The 18,987-nt window shown below is 44.5% G+C and overlaps 1 protein-coding gene across 1 annotated transcript in view; it reads right to left on the reverse strand.

Moving 5' to 3' along the window:
• The window catches only part of Gpr139 (G protein-coupled receptor 139), a 44,467-nt gene that overhangs the window by 24,372 nt on the left and 1,108 nt on the right, over positions 1-18,987 (reverse strand). The window lies entirely within an intron of this gene.

An 18,987-nucleotide genomic window follows, 5' to 3' on the forward strand; every position in this document is an offset into this window, starting at 1 on the left:
AGAGTTGGGAATAGACAGCAGGCAGGGCTCTGAAGCTTTGTACATACATGGCAGGCAGGGCTGGGATTTGGTCCCTGTTCAAGAATCCTTCTGGTTTACTCACTACTCTTCTTCACTTATGGAGAAACAAAGCAGTCCAAACACACCACACTGTCTCCAGTCTTTGGCCTTTGTCTGCACACCCTTCTGTCCCCCATCATCTGATGACTCTTGTCTGTCCTTCATGAATCAGCTGGTTCACCCACCATCAGCGACAACAGCCTGATGTCCCCCAGCCTTGCTATAACCTTGCCTATGACGAAGCAAACTGTCATTTTAAACTCTGAGCAAAAAGTGCCACATGCAAGACAGGATACCAATGGTCTGTGGGAAAAGGACTTTCCCCCTCCCTAGAAATAAGAGAAGCAGTCAATAGCCACTTCAGGAGATGTAGAAATGAGGGCTGTGGCAATAAGCGATTTTATGCCCTTTCCTGCCACAAAGGAAGTAGGTGGGCATGATTAGCAGAGTAGGTTCCATTTAGCAGTCTCTTGTGACAAGCTAGAAATTGTGGACAGAGTTTCACAATCAGTAATCAGTGTTGTGTTCCTCACTCTGAAGATGGGGTTTATTAGACCCTTCCTATAATGGAGAATATGTGGGCTTAGCTTTAGTGACTGCCCCAAGGTCACTTCTTACTAAGTAGCAATCTGAATTTGAACCCACGTCTTCCCTAATTACAATGTCATTTGCTGCAATTCTGTAAGGAAGCACCATAGCTTTCATTGATATCCACACAATCTGCAAGTTAGAAATTTTGCTCTGGGTTCCACTGGGCATCTCCTATCATGGGTACCAGCATCAGCTATTCACAATTTCAGGGGACCCTGCTCTTTCCCTGCTTTCTGATTCCCCAAAATGAATAAAGACACTCTGGTCAAACTAGAAAAGAGTGGGTTTCTTTCCTGGTGGTGGAGTCACAAATGCAAAGTCACAGAAGTGTGAACACATGCTGTGTTTGCAGAGCTGTAAGAGGACAGGCATGGCTGGTGTGTGGACCGCAGGGAATGAAGGATGAGAATTCAAGAGCCCAGTGTGATAACCTCGGTGAAATTGCTTTGCAAACTTCCAAGGTTGTTTTGGGGACTGTCGGAGATAATGCCCGTGAAGCGGCTTTGCAAACTGGAAAAGCGTTAGGCAAATGTTAATTATCATGAGATATTTTGGAGGTAGCCTGATTTGGTATGGGGAACGAGATAGTAGAAAATTAAAATAGCTGCTAATTTCTCTTGAATCCGCATTCTCAAAAGCATTCATACATGAAAAACTCTAATTCCATTGCTCTCATCTCTTCCCATTCTCAGATAAATAGATTATAATAGATTTTAGAAGCTAATAAAAATTCAGCCAGTTTCCTGGTTATTATTGATTTAACAGCCAGGTTTAGCATCCTGGAGTAATATTTTGCTGCCTGCCCGTAAGACCACATCCAGTTAATTCTTTACCAAAATACTTTTTCTCATATTTGGTTGTCTCTTTTCTTTGTGGTCCTGATACTGGAGCTCTCACAAGAACAGCTCTGTGTTCTTCTGTCTTGTTTAGGGACATGTGCTCAGTTTGTAGCCTGATACCCTATGCACAGCAGTACTTGGTGACAAATATTTTTTCAGAATGTAGTATCTGAGCCTAGATATCCATATTCCATATGAATTGCTATAGGGGTATCTTTACTCTATGTAGGGTCTGCTGTCTTCAAAGCCATTCAGTTTGTGTTTGGAGATAAGGTTAATCATTTCCCCCCATTCTAACAAAATACTATCGGTAAAACTAATTTATCTAATACGTACTAATGTTTCTAATAAACAATCCAAATTTGCATGCTAACTAGAGTCATAAGTAGGACCAAAAATAAGAGGAGAAAGCCACTGTAATTATAATTAAAATTATATTTACAATTACAAAGTGCAGAAATGATAGTTATAGTCTCCAAAACACAGAAGGATCAACTTAAAAGTTACAAGAGTAATGAAGAAAAGAGACCCAAAGGCTAAATACACCAGCCATGACTGATCAGAAAGTAGGCTGGGAGGATTCCATGCACACAGCCTATCTACCTACCAGAGGGCAGCTACAGTTTGAGCAGGGGTCGAGTCAGTGCTTTCTTCCTGTCTTGGTTGTATTTTGTCTCCTGGGCGCTCTGAGTTTGGCTCATGGCCGAAGGCTCACAATGTCATGCACATTTCTGCTATCAGTTCCTGGCTCTTACCAGAGTGAAAAACATGCTTCCAATCCTACCCATCCACGAAGACATCAAATACCACTTTCATTGTCATGCTTCTTAGGGGAAACACTTCTTCCTGGTTGGTGGAGATACTCCTTCATGCCCAAAGATGGAGTCTCGAAGTCTAATATCCATGTCTGAAGAGAGGTGCTATGGCTTTAATGAAACACCTATTTGGGTGATATTGGAACCCAAATCCCTTTCTGGAAGGAATATTAACATGCACCCCTTGAACTCCTGCTGCAAATAAGAACTAAAGCTACGGCATCTGGTGAGTACCTGGAAGCATGGCATCGCCACAGTATTACTGTGACCTTGAACTATTGACCCCCAACTTTGTGCTTCTGTTTTGTTAGTAGTTTCTACATTAGGACTGAAGAGATGGCTAGGTAGTGAAAAGCACTTGCTGGTTTTGCAAAGGGTTCTGTTTTCAGCACTCACATGGTGGCTTACAACCATCTGTAACTCTAGTTCCGGGAGATCTGACACCATCTTCTAGCCTCCAAAGGACACCATGCACACATTTGGTGTACTTACTGACATGTAGGTAAAAACTTATACACATAGGAATAAAAACAAACGAATCTAAAAGATGTCTATTTAATGGATTTAGAAGGATGGAACCAGGGGTTGGGGATTTAGCTCAGTGGTAGAGCGCTTGCCTAGGAAGCGCAGGGCCCTGGGTTCAGTCCCCAGCTCCGAAAAAAAGAACCAAAAAAAAAAAAAAGAAGAATGGAACCAGTCAATTCATCTAAGGCACTTTAAAATGGAGCCCAGTGCAGAGTAGGCACTCAGTTAACATTAGTTATTGTGATGATCAATCTTTTTTATTTATTTATTATCTATAAGTACACTGTAGCTGTCTTCAAACACACCAGAAGAGGGCATCAGATCCCATTACAGATGGTTGTGAGCCACCATGTGGTTGCTGGGATTTGAACTCAGGACCTCTGGAAGAGCAGTCAGTGCTCTTAACCACTGAGCCATCTCTCCAGCCCCGTGATGATCAATCTTAATTGGCATGTGACAGGATGTTGAATAACCTAGGGACTGAGATAGACTTCTGCTTAGTGTGATTCCAGAAAAGATTAATGAAGAAAAGACCTGCTGTGAATGTGGCTGACACCATCCCATGGGTCATGGACCTGGATAAGGCAAAGGCAGGGGGTCCTAGCATTTCCCTCTGCTTCTTAGCCACTGCGATGTGAACAGTTCTGTTCTATCATGCTCCCTCTGTGAAGATAGAGCCCTCTGAAACCATGAGCCAAAATATACTGTTCTGTCACTGGTTTCTGACGGCCCTTCTGTGACAGTGATGCAAATTCTGGCCAGTCAAGTCCTGGTTGTAGCAAATGAGTTAGCTTAGTTTCTACTGGTAAAGTTCCAGCAATCTTACTGTTTCAGCTATTGACACTGCTGTGTAGGGATGTGGAGAGCAATGAATATAGAAGTTACCACTCTTTGGGGCTGTGAGATCATCCTGAGGTTTTTCTCTAAAGTGAACCACTGTACTATATGCTAAGAATCAATGCCACATACAAAGAATGTTGTAAAAGGTAAAACAGAACTAAATATTGAATGCTCCCTACAGCATAATAATAGTTTGTCAGTTTACTTTTTTGCCTACTGGACAGGACATATCTTACAGGTTAGGACGAAGGTCATTTGCCATTACTTAGCTATATATCTTGTAAGATAATTGCTTGGTTAGTACGTCATGATGAACAAATTTGTGGTCAGCACACACAGGGCATGGTGGGTCTCAGAAGGTAGGAGGGTGTGATCCAGAGAACATGGAGAACACATCTGCCTCTTCCCACCCTCTCTGCAGCACTGCCACCAATCCACAACTGGCATTGGCAAGGCACATCTTTGGCACATGGCATACTTAGTTTCATCTTCAACTAGACTGTTCCTTCCCCAAGAGCAGAAGCCCAGTCCCATCTGCCTCTGTGGCACCAGCAGCTAGTAGAGAATTCACAAGGGAGTGGACAATGGAAAACTTCCACAAGATTCACAGGGTGGGCTATCATGAGTCATAGAAGGTAAAGCTCTGCTTTTGGTGTCCTGGCATATATCTGCAGTTTTAACTTTGCCTTCTAGAAGTAGTTCAGAGAAGCCACTTAACTCCTCCAAGCTTCTGTTTCATAATGGATGAGTTATTTATAAGTTTTAATTTACTTTGCATATTGGTCAGCACTATATTAATGTTAGTGATTCTTATTGATAACGCTATAAACATCAGGAATAGAAATCTGGCATGGACTAGGTGGCCAATGAACATTCTCTACATGAACTGGATTTAGAATTCTGAGTCTTGCCTGATGCTGAACCCCTTTATGGGTGACAAGGGAAACTTGGGAAGGATCTGGACAAGGAAAGGTATTTTTAGGAGAATTGTTGGATCACAATATGCTAGAGCATATCGTGCGAGAATATGCAACTCAATTTCAATTTTGTAACTTAGTATGGAGTGCAGAGGAAATTCACCTGTATGTCCTTGGTTAAAAAAAAATGATTTCAAGTAATTAAACCATCTGCTTAAGGAGAGGGCAAAGGGAACATAAGGAGAGTCCTCAGTCAAAAAGAAAGACAGTGCCTTATAATGTCTGCAAAGACCAGGATGGGAGGGTGAACCAAGACAGAGGTCAGTAGACACAGCATTTGTCTTGTCCCGTGCCCTGAATGCCAACGTCTACAGCAGGCTCATGGGCAAGCATAGAGCATGAACAGTGATGGGAAGACTCATCTCACCTCAGCTCTGCTGCCTGTTGGCTGGGTGACCTTGGGAAGGTCACTTTGTTGTACAATCTGCTTCCTTATCTGCTAAGTAGACATGATGGAAGTGCCAGGCTCTCAGGCATAGCTGTGAATGTTAAGTGAGGCGGCATGGAACAAAATACCTCGCAGATAGTAAGTACTCAGTAAGTGCTCTGCTGCTGAGGACATAAGGAAAATACAGTTGCAATGGCTCAACTTTTTAGAGGCTGGTATGGAAATTGCATTTCTAAAACTTGAAAGTCAATTACCTATTTCTCTTTCCATCTGTTTACCTACCCACTCACCCATCTGTCCACTCATAAACTCATCTATCTGTCCCATCTATCTCCATCCATCCATCCATCCATCCATCCATCCATCCATCCATCCACCCATCCATCCAATACTTTCCAACTCATAACTATGAGCCAAGGACATCAGAGGAAGTTTGAGAATAAGCTATGACTACTGTCAAGGACTCCTAGTCTAGTTGGCATCTTTTTTGTCATTCCCAGGGAAAGACAAACCCCTTTTAATTTTGAATCCCTGTAGGAATTTAAACACCTTACTTCTCCAGCACCCCACTCCTGATGTAAAACAAGTCTCCTATTGTTATGATTTTTCATTTGTCTTTGGTGACATGTGAGTTTTTAAGGGCAAAGAGCACACACCATGCTCATTTTGTCTTCCCTTCCCTTATTTTCCTCCCTAACTGAAAGTTGGAGCTCATAAAACTGAACTCAGTTCTCCATGATGCATCCTGAACAGTCCAGTTTGGGAGCTGATAGGACATCCTTGCATGGCTTAAGGAAGGAAGTCTTCTGTTTGTTAAATGTCTGTCGTGTGCTTTCTCTCAGGTACTGCCCTCAGCCGATGGGCATTCTCCCTGTTTTACAGATAATGACATGGATATTTATAGATGTTAATTATACACAAACAGGAAGTCCAGTTGGAACTCAAATCCAGATATTATAAACTTCCAATTTTTTTTAAAAGAAACCCATTTAGAATGGCTGAAGAAAGGTGGTAAGGTCAAATTGTGATGGCATGATTGTGTGTGTATATGTTTGCATGTGATGCCTATAGGACATGTAGATGAATAGGAGGCAGGAATAAAAATGGCCAACTTAAATTTCTTTTGAGGCGAAGTGAGGGGAAAAACATCAGATATAAAAAGTCCTCTGTGTGCTGGAAGGCAATGAGGAGAGGTGTGGGGGTCTGCATAGCATAAGCTCGGTCATCCTAATGAGGTGTTGGCTATAAGTTTTAAGTGACACTGTGGGAAGTCTCATCAGGAGAAATACAGAAATTTTAGAGACTGTGTCCTGTTGTATATATCTGCTCTCCTGGCCTTGAGCACATGATCTTCTTGTCTATTTCCTAAATGTAACCATGCTTGCATTTAGAACTATGGATTGCTATGATTGGTCTTCAAGTGTTACTTAAGGGAAGGTGTTGCTATTGAAGGAAGCTTAAGCGGACATTTCCCACATTTCAGAAAATATCTTCTGGTTCCTGATGGATGGGGGGGGGGGGCATCTTGGGCTGGTTCAAATATCTTTTTTTTTCTTTGTCCCAATTGGTAAGATATAATTGCCCACTTAAACATGCAAAGCTCGGTACCATCCATCCATTGAGAACATTAATAACAACCTGTAAATACACAGAGCAGAATCTTAACATCACCTGTCATGGCTTCTCACCCTCTCTCCTCTCCTGTCTCTTCTTCTCTGTCTCATATATCTTTAAGAAAGGAAGTGAGGGTGGCTGAGGAGAGAGGGAACTAGTGTGCATCTGACTAAGATTTTGAGGAGAGTATTTATTTAGTGCCCAGAACAATAAAAAACGTTATGATCTCAAGGGATAACTTTCTGTGGCCAGGTCTATGCTGAGAAGATCCAGGAAGCAACCAGCCCCGCCTTTTCTTGAGCTACATCTGCTCATACCAGATGTTCTTGGAATTTCTACCTCAGTTTTGGGGTAGAAATTCCTTGCCAGATTTTGTATCATCAGAGCTGAATGCAGTCATAGTGACAATGTCCCTCTGCCTGGCTGGCCAGAACTCCATCCCATCGTTTATCAAATGACAATGCAGAAGGTGACCTTCTCTATCCCGTTCACCTCTGTCAGGTGACAGCTCAGAATAGGCTCTGTCTTCTCTCTGCTTATGATTCTTGCCACCCACAGTTTGATCATAATAAGCAGGACTTATCCACAGTCACAGTCAAGATGTCAGCTCTCCCTTGTGCCATGGGAACTTACCCATGGCTCCCAAGAGCAAGGCAGAAATGTCCTTGGGGTGTGAGAACATCATGGACTTGCCTATCACTCCTGGCTGTCTCTGTCTTCCTTGGAATTTGCAACTGATGATGAATGGGGCAGATTTTGGATGTGTGAGGCTGGGCATGATACGATCTCTGATCCTCATTCCTGCTGAGTCCCAGCAGCTGTACCGTGCATGCTGTGCATAGTTTCCTCTCTCCTGCCTGTGCCCTTGAAGTCTCTTTTACCGCAGTGGTCCACACCCTGTTTTAAGTCTTTCTTCTACCACTGTCAATTAACACAATCAATGGAGGGTCCTTGTTGCTCAAAGCACCTTTACAAGACAGCATATGCTCTCGTCTCTGACCACCTTTTCTCACTCAGTGTGATCCAGCCAGTGGTCATTGGTGCTGGCTCATTCACTGTCTCTGGGCTTCCACCATGTCTGTTCCCTCTGCCTGTCATGTCCTCTCCTGGTATTCCCTGCAGCTGGTGCCTTCTTGCTGTTCAGACTTCACTTAAACATCACCGTTTCCTGGCCCATATTATGTAGCCACTTTTCCCTGTGCCATGACTCCCAAAATGCACATCAGTACCTCAAATGGTTTTGTTTATGCGTTTGCTTACTGGCTTGTCATTTGTCTCTTAAGTAGTATGGAGACGTGCAAGGACTTCTGGCACTCTTGGTTATTCCTAACACACACAGCATGTCAGGTACAGGAAGGCTTCTGGTATGGAAGACATGATATGGGAGCATATTCTGTGGGGGCGGGAGTATGGACCTTGGATTCCTTTAGCGATGGTTCTCAACCAATGGGTTGAGTTAAGACTCCTTTGCGGATCAAACAACCCTTTCTCAGGGGTCACATATCAGATATCTTTTTTTATTATTTATGAGTTATTTATTTGCTTGTTTTTGAGACAGTCTCACTTCCTAGCCTATGCCCTCCTACAACTGATTAGTCCATGTTGGCCTTTTACTGGTGATCCTCCTGCCTCAGCCTCCCATTCACTGGGATTATAGGTGTGAGTCACCAGGTCTGGTAATTTTTAATTACTTTTGAAATGTTATTTAAACAGATAATTTATATTTCTGCTATCTTGCATATCAGATCTTTACATCACAATTCATAACAGCAGCAAAATTATAGTTATGAAGTAGTTGTTAAACTAATTTTATGATTGTGGGTCACTACAGCTTGAGGAACTATACTGAAGGGTTGCAGTATCAGTAAGGTTGAGAACCAGTGATTTAGGAAATGCTCAGCCTTGACCTGTTTATGGACCTGCTCTCTCTGGAACTTCCAAGTACTGTATCAATCCATACATTTTAGGGAAGCCACTGTATTTCTTCACAGAAGCACAGGTGTGTGTGTGTGTGTGTGTGTGTGTGTGTGTGTGTGTGTGTAGTAGGTATTATGAGGAGCTGAACTGTGGAAGTGAGGCTGTGAATGCTAAAGATAGGGAGATGTAGCCAGGACAGAGTCACAGTCTGTTCTATATCTTTGGCTGTGGCATGTGTGTGCACATGTATGTGCACAAGTCTCTGAGTTCCCATGTGTCTCTGCATGCCGTATCCATGTATGTAGGCACGAGCCTGGTGTGTGCCTATATGTGTCTGTCTGTGTGTCACATCTGCGTGTTTCTGTGTCTGGCTAGAGTCCCTGGGTTGAAATGACAGGGCTGATAGCTTGCTTTGCACTTAGCTGAAATGATAAGAAATGTCTGTAGCAGCAAAGCAATTCCCCCAGCCCCACTGGCTGCCAAGCATTCTGGCAAATAAGGGAGAGCGGAGTCGCTGGCGGATGCATTGGTTTAGACTCAGAAAATGGCCTGTCCCAGCTCAGAGCAATTCACCTGGGCTTTGTAATGGGTTGGCTTCCTGTGTATCTCTCCTTGCTCCCACTCCCCTGTCATTCTAGACAGTCTGGCCTTCTTTCTGTCCTGGTTTATTCTGTCCCTTCCTGCCAGAGACCTGGCCCAGCTTGTTTGCTTTGCTCTCTCTCCTTCCCCTCTCCCTCCACCTTTCCTTTCCCCTGTCCTTCCCTCTCCTCCCCTCTCCTTTCTTCTTTTCCCTTGTCTTCCCCTCCTTTCCCCCACTTCTTCCTCCTTTCCCCTCCCTGCCATTCTACTGGAAATATTTCTTCTAGAGAGGAGCATTTTTTGGCTGCTTGGTCTGGGTCAAGTTCTTCAGTGATAAACCCTCATATTAGCCTGGCATTTGCAGAGCTGAAGTTTTACATTTCAGTGGTTTTCTTATGGTGTGTGTGCATGTGTGTGCTCATGCACATTAGGTTGATGGATGTGGTGCTATTTTTTTTTTTTTTTGGTTCTTTTTTTCGGAGCTGGGGACCGAACCCAGGGCCTTGCGCTTCCTAGGTAAGTGCTCTACCACTGAGCTAAATCCCCAGCCCCGTGGTGCTATATTAATGTTACAAAGAAAGAAATGAGTCTTTGGGGACTTGTCATGCAGCTAACACAGTGCCCAGTTCCTGGCAATGTTTTCTGAGTTGTCATCCCCTCTTTGCTGGGGCAAAAATGAAAGCACACATTTGGGGAGAAAAGGTCTTAACTTCTTTGTAATGTAAGTTGGCTTATTATAACCTTTATGGAAGAGAAGCCAGGACACTCTCCATACAGACTCTAGAAAGCAAAGGTACTTGAGTATCCACATAGTGATGCCCCCTTCTTTATGGCATAGAGGATCGACCCTGTGCTCACCCTTCTTTGCAGTTCTTGGGGTTGGTATAGGTATTGAGGGTGGGCAGTAAGTTCTTGGGCTATAATAACCAAAACACACAGGATTTGGGATCTGGGTCCAACTGTGTCTGGATGAGGAACTGGTTTGACCTTTTAGTGTCTGGTTTTCTATTCAGAGTATTGTATTTGTTGAGTTTCCCCAGACTTTAGTCCTGGTTCTACTGTGGGGAACGTCCTTGTCCTCCTACATTCATAAGTTGGCCTCTTCACCCGAGTGGGATATATTAGAGGCAGGCCCCCTGAGAGGGGAGGAAGTCAGGATCGCTGTCTTTACAAAAGGACCCCAGCACACTCTTGGCCTTCGCCTGTCCTGGAAGGATCTGACAAGAAGTTGGCCGTCTGCAGCATGCACAGATCCCTCACTGGAGTCAGAGCATGCTGGTTCCATGATCTTGGACTTTTAGCCTCCAGAAAATAGTGAGAAAATAAACTTCTAGTGCCATAGGATATGATCCTGTGATACTTTTGTTACAGCAACCCACCCTGATGAAATACCTGTGGGCCTCGGGATTTTTGTTGCATTTAAAAGTCTATTTTGCCTATTGTTTGTTTTGGATTTTGTCTGAAAATTATTTGTCCTTTTTCCTTAAATTTATTATTTTTTTTTGGAAATGGAGACAGAGGGGGATGGAGGGAGGTAAGAAAGGAGAGAGAAAGAGGGAGGGGGGACTTACTCATTTTCTAGTTCAGGCTGATTTAGATCCTTCTATGTATAGCAGACTGGCCTCAAACTCCTGATACTCTGCCCACCTCGGCTTCCCCAGTGCTGAGATGGCAGGAGCAATCTACCATGCCCAGCTCCGAGATTTACACTTCTATATTACAATGCTCCCCAGCAGCCTGCTGACTTACAACCTTGGGATGGGAAAGCTGCAAGAATCATCAGGAAACAGCAGTGAGGATCACAGTAGAAAACAAAACACTCCATCTCGATGGAGAATGTAATGTAAATGCTATATGAATCATATATGCAGTTAAATTTTAGTAGCCACAATGAAAAAATAAAGAGAAACAGAAGTTTAACACTATATATCAACTACCCCCCAACGCATGTAATTCATGTGAGTTATTGAGATGCTGAACTTTTTTTTCCTGTGCTCAGTCTTTAGAATCCAATGTGTAGTTCACAGTTGGCACTGCATTTCTCTGTGTGTGCTGATTTTTTTGTGACCTGTATTTAGAGGTCATAAAACAGAGCTGAATGAATAAATTCATACCCAAGCTGTCCCAACCAGACAGTTATTTTCTAATAACTGAAAGATCAGATCTTAATTGCAAATTAATTGAAATGAAATGAAAAAAATTCAGCATCTCACTTGCACTCGTCCAATGTCAAGTGCTCGATAGCCTTACATGGCTGGCGTCACTGTGTCAGACTGCATAAAGCCATGACTCACGAGGCAGCCTCCTTGTTGTAAAGAACAGGTAACCTTAAAAACAAATACGTGGCCTGGGTGTGGCTCAGTGGTATGACACTTGCCTAGTGCAAGGCCCTGGGTTTGATTCCTAGCACTGGGGAAAACATGTAATAACAGAACAAGATGATCATTACATTTAAGTCAGATGTTACTGCCAGCCAAGGTACCAGGCCCAGGAGACTTAGCACATACTGAGAGGGTGTTAAAGACACACTGTGCCGAGCTGAGATATTCCTTTGATGGGATCAGGAAGTTTAAGAGAAGGAACAGATGCTACACATGGGTACTATTAAAAACCATTCTAGATGCAAGCTGGACAAAACCCCAGTGCCAGGTGGTCACTGTGCATAGGCTGCAGCCTGTCTGCCTCTACCCTGATCACTTACTTGCACTTGGACATCAGTAGCAGTTGACTGAAAAAGGGGAGCCAAGATCAGGAGGCTGATTTCTGTTGAAGGCCCTGCTGATTCTGGCCCTGCAGCTTCAGGTGAGGCCTTGACTCCTCATTTTGTGAAGTGGGCGTATTTGACCTCAGCAAAGAAGACAAAACACAGATCCAAACTACCCAGAAGCCATGGACTGACAGATACCATCCCCTGTGCTAGCCCTGAGTGATCTCACTGCATCTGTGTCCTAAGTCCTGAGAGAAAGGCATTGCACCCATTCTATGGACTGAGCATGGAGGCCACTTGCCACAGTCCTGTCAACATGGAGTCATGAGGTTGTAATTTTAGTACAGGCTGGCATCCCACATCCTAATTCCCCATGCTGAGAGGTTTGAAGGGCTATTCTGTTTCCCCCAAATGGTGGATCTGGGTTCCAAGGACAGTCAACATGCAGTTTGTAGTATTTCTTGGAGGAGTTTCTTCTAGCTTATGCTAATTTGCTGGGTCAGGGAGTTGACAAGCCTTCCTTTGGCCACCCGTTTCTTTGGGTCTCCTGAATTATTCCCATCTTAGATGGAACATTTTGCTTCCTATCCTGATCCACACTTGTGGTTTTTGATGATTCTTGCAGCTTTCCCATCCCAGCTTGTAAGTCAGCAGGCTGGTGGGCTCTAGCAAGCCTGCAGATAGATGTGTTTGGTTTGGCCCAGGAAGTGTTGGCTCACAGGATTTTTTTTTTTTAATTTTGAATTAGTTGCCAACATTGAAACATTGGCTGTTTCACATAAATCTGGATCTCTAGGTTTTGGAACAGTTTGGCAACAATGAGTTATTGGCCAGAACGCCAAGTGGCAGAAAACTTTCTGATAACTTAGTCTAGGCCTTCCTGTGGTCACCTCTACTTGCATCCCAATCATCATCTTGGTGTGTGTGTGTGTGTGTGTGTGTGTGTGTGTGTGTGTGTGTGTGTGTGGTGTGTGTGATCATTTTTTCATGATAAAGCTGGGTAGTATCACGCAGGGCTGTTCGGCCATTTCCCAGCTGTGAGAACTTGGGTAGGTGACCCAAAATTCTCACCTGAAAATGGTTGATGATATACGCAGGTCTCAAGACTCATCATAAGAATTAAGTCAGTTCACACATGAGGAGGGCCTTAACAAATGTCCAGCACACAGTAGGTGTCATGTGAGAGCCAGCAACTACTAAGATTGGTTGGCATCCTCTTCTAGGCTTTCCCCATGTCTCTCGGATGCTGCACATGGGAGTTTGCTGATGGGACCCTTCTTTCTCATTCTAGATACTTTCTGCAGGCAACAAAATGTGCTACTTGCTGATGTTTGCTGGTTCCTCTATTTCTGAAAGTTGCACAGAAGGCCAGGTAAGCCTTTTGGCAAGGCCCATTAGGCCTTATAAAGACATCTATTGCTAACTCATAGGAACGTTCTTCTTTGACTTGCTAGGGAACAGTTTTATCATTATTGTGAATAGCAGTATGTATTTATAGAAAAGAGCCATATATTAAGTGTGGCCATAGGACATAGACATGGCTTGAACACACAGGCATATTGGACAGTGAAAGTGTCAGTAGTTTATGGATCTCCAGCCATGTATGAGGGACTGTGAGAAGTCCTTGTACGTTTTATTCCTAATTATCCCAGCAACAATGTAAGAACCAGAAGGTTAATAACATTATCAAACTCTTCCTTCAAGTGAGAGCAAGCATGCCAAGAATGGAACTAAGGATTTTCACATTTTAATTTATTTCCAAAATAGCCCTTTGGAACAGGCACTGTTAATATCTTCCCCATGCTGAGGAAGCTGAGGCTTGGAGAAGGTGTAGCAGATGATTAAGTAGAGGAGCCAGGATTTGAATTCAGGCAGTAAGATAGCAGAAACAATGGCCTAACCGATGACTGCTGTAGAAGGAAGAGCTCAGGCTCAGAGAGGCGTCCTATACTTAAAGTCCTAAAAGACACGGGCTGCAAATCCATATCTAGTTTTCATGCATTACATTGAAAACCAGAACCAAAGTGATACTCACTGGACTGCAGGAAGGTGTGATCTTCAAAGCAATTGCTCTGGACTCCATCTCAAGGCCATGATGGGCGGCTTCCAGTAGAGCTGCACCATAAGTTTGATTCCACTCATGTGTATTGTTATAATCCATCTAAGGGTCATGTCTCCACCCAGAGCTCAGGCAGAAACTGTTTCCCTTGGGGCTCTAATGACCCCGACAAAAATGACCTCTTAAGGTCATATAGTCAGTGATTGCCAGAGGAGCCTGGGATCCAGAATTCTGAACCTATTCTTTATCTGGCTCCTGTATGAAGGGTCCTGTGGTCCACTGTGATGAGTATGACCCAGACAGGACACAGGGTGAGTTCAGTGCAGCATGCAGGGCTCTGTGTGTGTGTGTGTGTGTGTGTGTGTGTGCGCGCGCGCGCGCGCGCGCGCGCGCGTGTGTTTGCGCCTGAGCTTTGGTAGGAAGCAATTCACACGAATTCGCATGCACAAATGCAGAGGAATGCTGTACAGCGGGATAAAGGAACACCAAATTTCATGCATTCTGCTGCAAATGATCGCCATGGTAGATGTAAAAGAAGAGGTAAGTCACGGTGGAAAGTGCTCATTTCAGGCAAAGCTAAGACGGAGAGCTGAGCTCTCCGAGTTAGAATTGCTTAATGCACTAATATACCTTAAAAGAGGCCATAAGAAGTGACGGCGTAGTAGCAGTGGTCACCTGTGGGGTGAGAAATTAAAGACTTGCAAGTAGGAGAAAGTGATCGAAGGGAGGCTCGTCAGTCTGTGCCTCCACTTAATTTGAGGGTTTCAAGCTCTGTGTGTACCATTATCTGTTTCAAGGCCCCCCACTATTCTTCAGCTCCCAGAAGGTGCTACTTCCTGGGAATGAGCATTTAAGTTCTACAAGGGAACTTGGTTAAAGTTTTTGTTTTTCGAATTTTTAATTTCAAATTATTCTTTCCTGGTGAATAGTGATAGTTGTAGGTTTTTACATATTAATCTTGGAATCTGCAAACACACTGGAGCCACCTGGTTAGTTCACTGGAGATTTTCTGTGACATCTTTTAAGTTTTCTATGAAGGCTATTGTAGCATCTGTGAATAGAAGTTATTGAAATCTATTTCTGAATACGCTCGTTTCTCTTTCTAGCCTTATTCGACTGGCTCAAACTTCCAGTACCATGTTGAATGGGAACGAGGAAGGTGGTTTGTCCTTCCTGGCTCCAGATCATGGGCACTGGGGGAGCACGGAGTCTTAGGCCCCTGAGTGTGATGGAAGTCCTGAGTTATTTGTAGATTCCATTTTCCAATAAAGAAATCCCGGCTCGTCTGATGAGTTTTCACTACACGTATGTGTTAAGAGCAGGTTGGCATTTCTGTTTATTCGCTTATAGTTCTATTTTCTTGTAATGTCTGTCTTATTTTGATGGTAGGGTAAAGCTGGCATCACCAAGCCAATTGGGAAATTAGGCCACATTTGGATTGATGATGGTGTAACTTACAGAGTGCTTACTGTGCTCACAGTGTGTCTAGTGCTTAGCTCAGTCTTCCTAGCACAGTTGTATGGAATATTATCATCACTGTCCCATTTTTAAAGGCTGGGAAATGGAAGCATGGGGTAGTTAATGTCTCTTGCCCGTAGTTACACACGGCACAAGCATCAAGGCCAGGCCATATCCCAGAGGGTCAGCTTTCACATTCCCACTCTTAGCCTGTTCTCTACACCTTTTCTAATCCAAGCTGTTTGTGGATTAAAACATATCTGCATAGCTCAGTCCAGTCCTGGGCTAATAATGTCTTTACTTGTGGTTAACAACCATGGTAACTACGGTGTGTCAGACTGCCTTCCCCTCATCCCAGCCACCAGAGACATCTCATCACCCTTCGAGGCAGCTAGGGAAAGCTCCCTTCCTCTAGGGTGGGGCGCCATTTTAAGCTATCATCTCCTTCCTCACTCTGCTTGTCTTCCTTCATGTCTGGGGCACTTTTCAGAACCCATTTAATTTTGCACCGCTCCTTTCTTATCAGGGTGGCTCACCCATCACCCCTTGCTGTCTTCCTCCAGCATTCAGTTGATAGTTCCCACCCTCCTTGTGCCATTCCTTTAATAATGCTTCATCTCCACTAAGCCTATCAGCACTAGGTGTGCCTACTTAATTCCTGTGTCTTGAGACATGAGAAATATCTTCTTCACTTAAGAAGGGGGAGGGAGAGAAACGGATGAGGCTTTATGAAGGGCAGGAGCACTGATATTCTTTGCTAAGTCTTTTTAGCATTTCGGGGAGCAAGGTTAGTTAAAATAGCTTCCAGGTGGAAGGGAGAAAGTGTGACTCAACAGAACATACAGGCGTGTTTATCTCTGTCGCTATCGCTATGATTTTAGGGCAGATGCAGCACTTCTCGGTGCCTCAGTTTACTTAGCCATAAAATGGGTTCACATGCATCTGTAGGTGAAATGACATGGCATAGAGAAGGCCCTGAGTAAAATGAGCCTTTTTGGACCAGATGCTATCCTGGATGTTTTGTGGGATGAGGTTTTGCTATGCTGGCTAAGCTGCCTTTCAACTTCTCATCTCAAGAAGTCCCCCTGTCTTGTGAGTAGCTGAGACCACAGGTATGACTTAAGCTACTTTTACATGGAGTATCTTAATTAATAGATGCGGGGGTAATTACACTTGACTTTTAACCTATTTTACTGCTGGGGCAAACTGTGGAACTGCCAGGCTAAGAATTCCATGAGTGGTGAGCTCTGCCCACACTCCATATAGGAATCCCTTGGACTTGTGCCAGGCCTGTTGCATTGATCCCCACAGACAATCACTTAAAGTAGGGGTCTGGACCACGGGGCTTCTTTTTTTCAAGCTCATTCTGCTAACCGTGTGCCTGTATGTGGCCAGAGACACCTGCCACTTTCCTGTAATTACTGGATCCCTCTTGGCAAATATCCAGGCATTCCCCACCCACTTCTCCATTTCCACTCACATCTCTAACAGCACTGGGGGGGGGGGGGCGCGGGGAGATTTGAAAACTTGGGAGTGAGTTCACTGCTGGGAATAGTGACTCAATTAAAATCTCAGTTTTCAACAGTATTAGCAAGGGTCCATGTTCCGCTGTTGCATCGAACTCCACATGGTTCCCTCTCCATCAGCAGTGGCGACAAAGGCTTGCTAACTGACGGTCACTCTGGGTTGAGGCAGAGACCACCATGGTGAATTTGCAGGGCTCATGTGCCAAGCTAAGTGCTCTCTGCTGGGCACCTCCTGAACTCTCTGCTGGTTCCCTGATTGTGCTGAGCAGCCCCCTTTCCTGACCACCCATGCGATGACAATTATAACTGCAGCCACACGGTGTCAATCGGTATAGGTGACAACCACTGAGCCACATGCTTAATCACTTCCTCAGCCTCACCAAAACTGTCACTTTTGCTGCCATCCCAGGGAAAGCCACTCTCATAATGTCTGCTTTACAGGTAGAAATTGAGGCACAGAGCCACTACACCCCTGACTCCGGTGAAAGCTGGATTAATCCCCAGTCTGCACTCCCATTTGCCGGGATACTCTTGCTTCCCTGAATGGCTTTAAAACAGTGGTCCTCACCCTTCCTAATGCTCTGACCCTTTAATACTACCGTTCCTCATCCTGTGGTGACTCCCAGCCACAAAAATATTTTTGTTGCTATTTTATAACTTTAATTTTGCTACTGCTATGAATCATAATGCAAATGGTTGCATTTTCTGATGGTCATACGTGATTCCTGTGAAAGGGTCATTTGAGTCCCACAGGTTGGGAACCATTGCTTTAAGAGAATGGCAAGGACGCTGCCTTTGAACCAGACTTCCAAGTTGCTAACAAAACTGCTTTCAGCTCATAATTTTGGATAAGACTGATCTCCTCCTCACTCTTCTCTAGGAAGCTTGATCCTTCCACATTCAGCTGCTTTTCTAAATCAGAAGCTTCCATTCATGAATTCCCTGAACTCAGGCCCCTGAAGACCCTTTGGAGCCCTTTGGTACATTCTTAGTGTTTGCACACAGTATAGATGGCCAAAACTCTTACCTAAGTCTATAAATACGTCCACACCGTCTAAGTTCAAATCTCAACCCTTCTCTCTCTTAAATCCCTTAGCCCTGGGCTAACCCTATGCTAAACATAGTGCCTGGTACACTGTGCCAAAGCTATGGGTGGGGAAGACCATGGCCACTCATAGGAGTTAGACTGTGACTGTTCATGACACTTTGATTTGAGGTCATTGACAGTCTGAGCCTTCTCTGTTCTCCTAACCTCATGTCCTGTTTTGGACTCTAGGAGGTCACCCTCCTCCTTGTCTTTCCAGCTTAGAAAATGCCCAAGAGAGTGAATGGCTAGCACAGCAGTGGGAGAGATGGAATAATTAGGATGGGGGTTGCACTCTGACAAGGGGGGACTGAGAAAAAGAGGGGCTCTGACTCTTTTTCACTCAAGCACCACACATAACCAGCCTCTCAAAAACTGATTTTCCAATAGAGAGCTCTGGGGACAGGCTTTGGAGGGCAAGAGGGGGAGGTGCAACCTGGATGGAAATCAATTTCAGTTCCAGGTAATTCCAGGAACATCCTACCTGGCGGGGTGGGCAGAGGTGGAGCCCCTCTTCTAGGGAGACGTAAGTTAGGGAGAGAGATCTCTCTACATGGGGGACAGGAGCCCATGTTAGGAACTTGTAGTTGCCTGTGCTGGGAGTGGAGATTGTTGGAAACCATCTTTCCAGGGGCTCTGGATTCCATAAATGTTTGAGGAGGGGTGGGCTCTCAGATCTCCAGGAGACTGAAGCCCAGCTTCCCAGGATCCCAGAATGCTCAAGTTCTCGGGCAGAAGTGATAAGTGGTGGAGGTTTAGAGTCTAGCTTGATTTTTCTCTTTCTGAGCCTTTCTGTCTCTAGCTCTCTCTTCTGTCTGCAGGTGACTCCAGGAATGTCCATGACATTGTGTGGATGACAGAATTATCCAAAGATCCCCCCAACTGAAGTCAACCCCCCACCACAGGGGAAATGGGGGCTGTTATTCCTAGTCCCATTTGCTCTCCCTCATCACCCAGGCATACACCCCTCCTCCCTCAGCAACTCATCTCTCTTCAGGAATTCGCTAG

Source organism: Rattus norvegicus, chromosome 1, assembly GCF_036323735.1.
Source record: "Rattus norvegicus strain BN/NHsdMcwi chromosome 1, GRCr8, whole genome shotgun sequence".
NCBI lineage: Eukaryota > Metazoa > Chordata > Mammalia > Rodentia > Muridae > Rattus > Rattus norvegicus.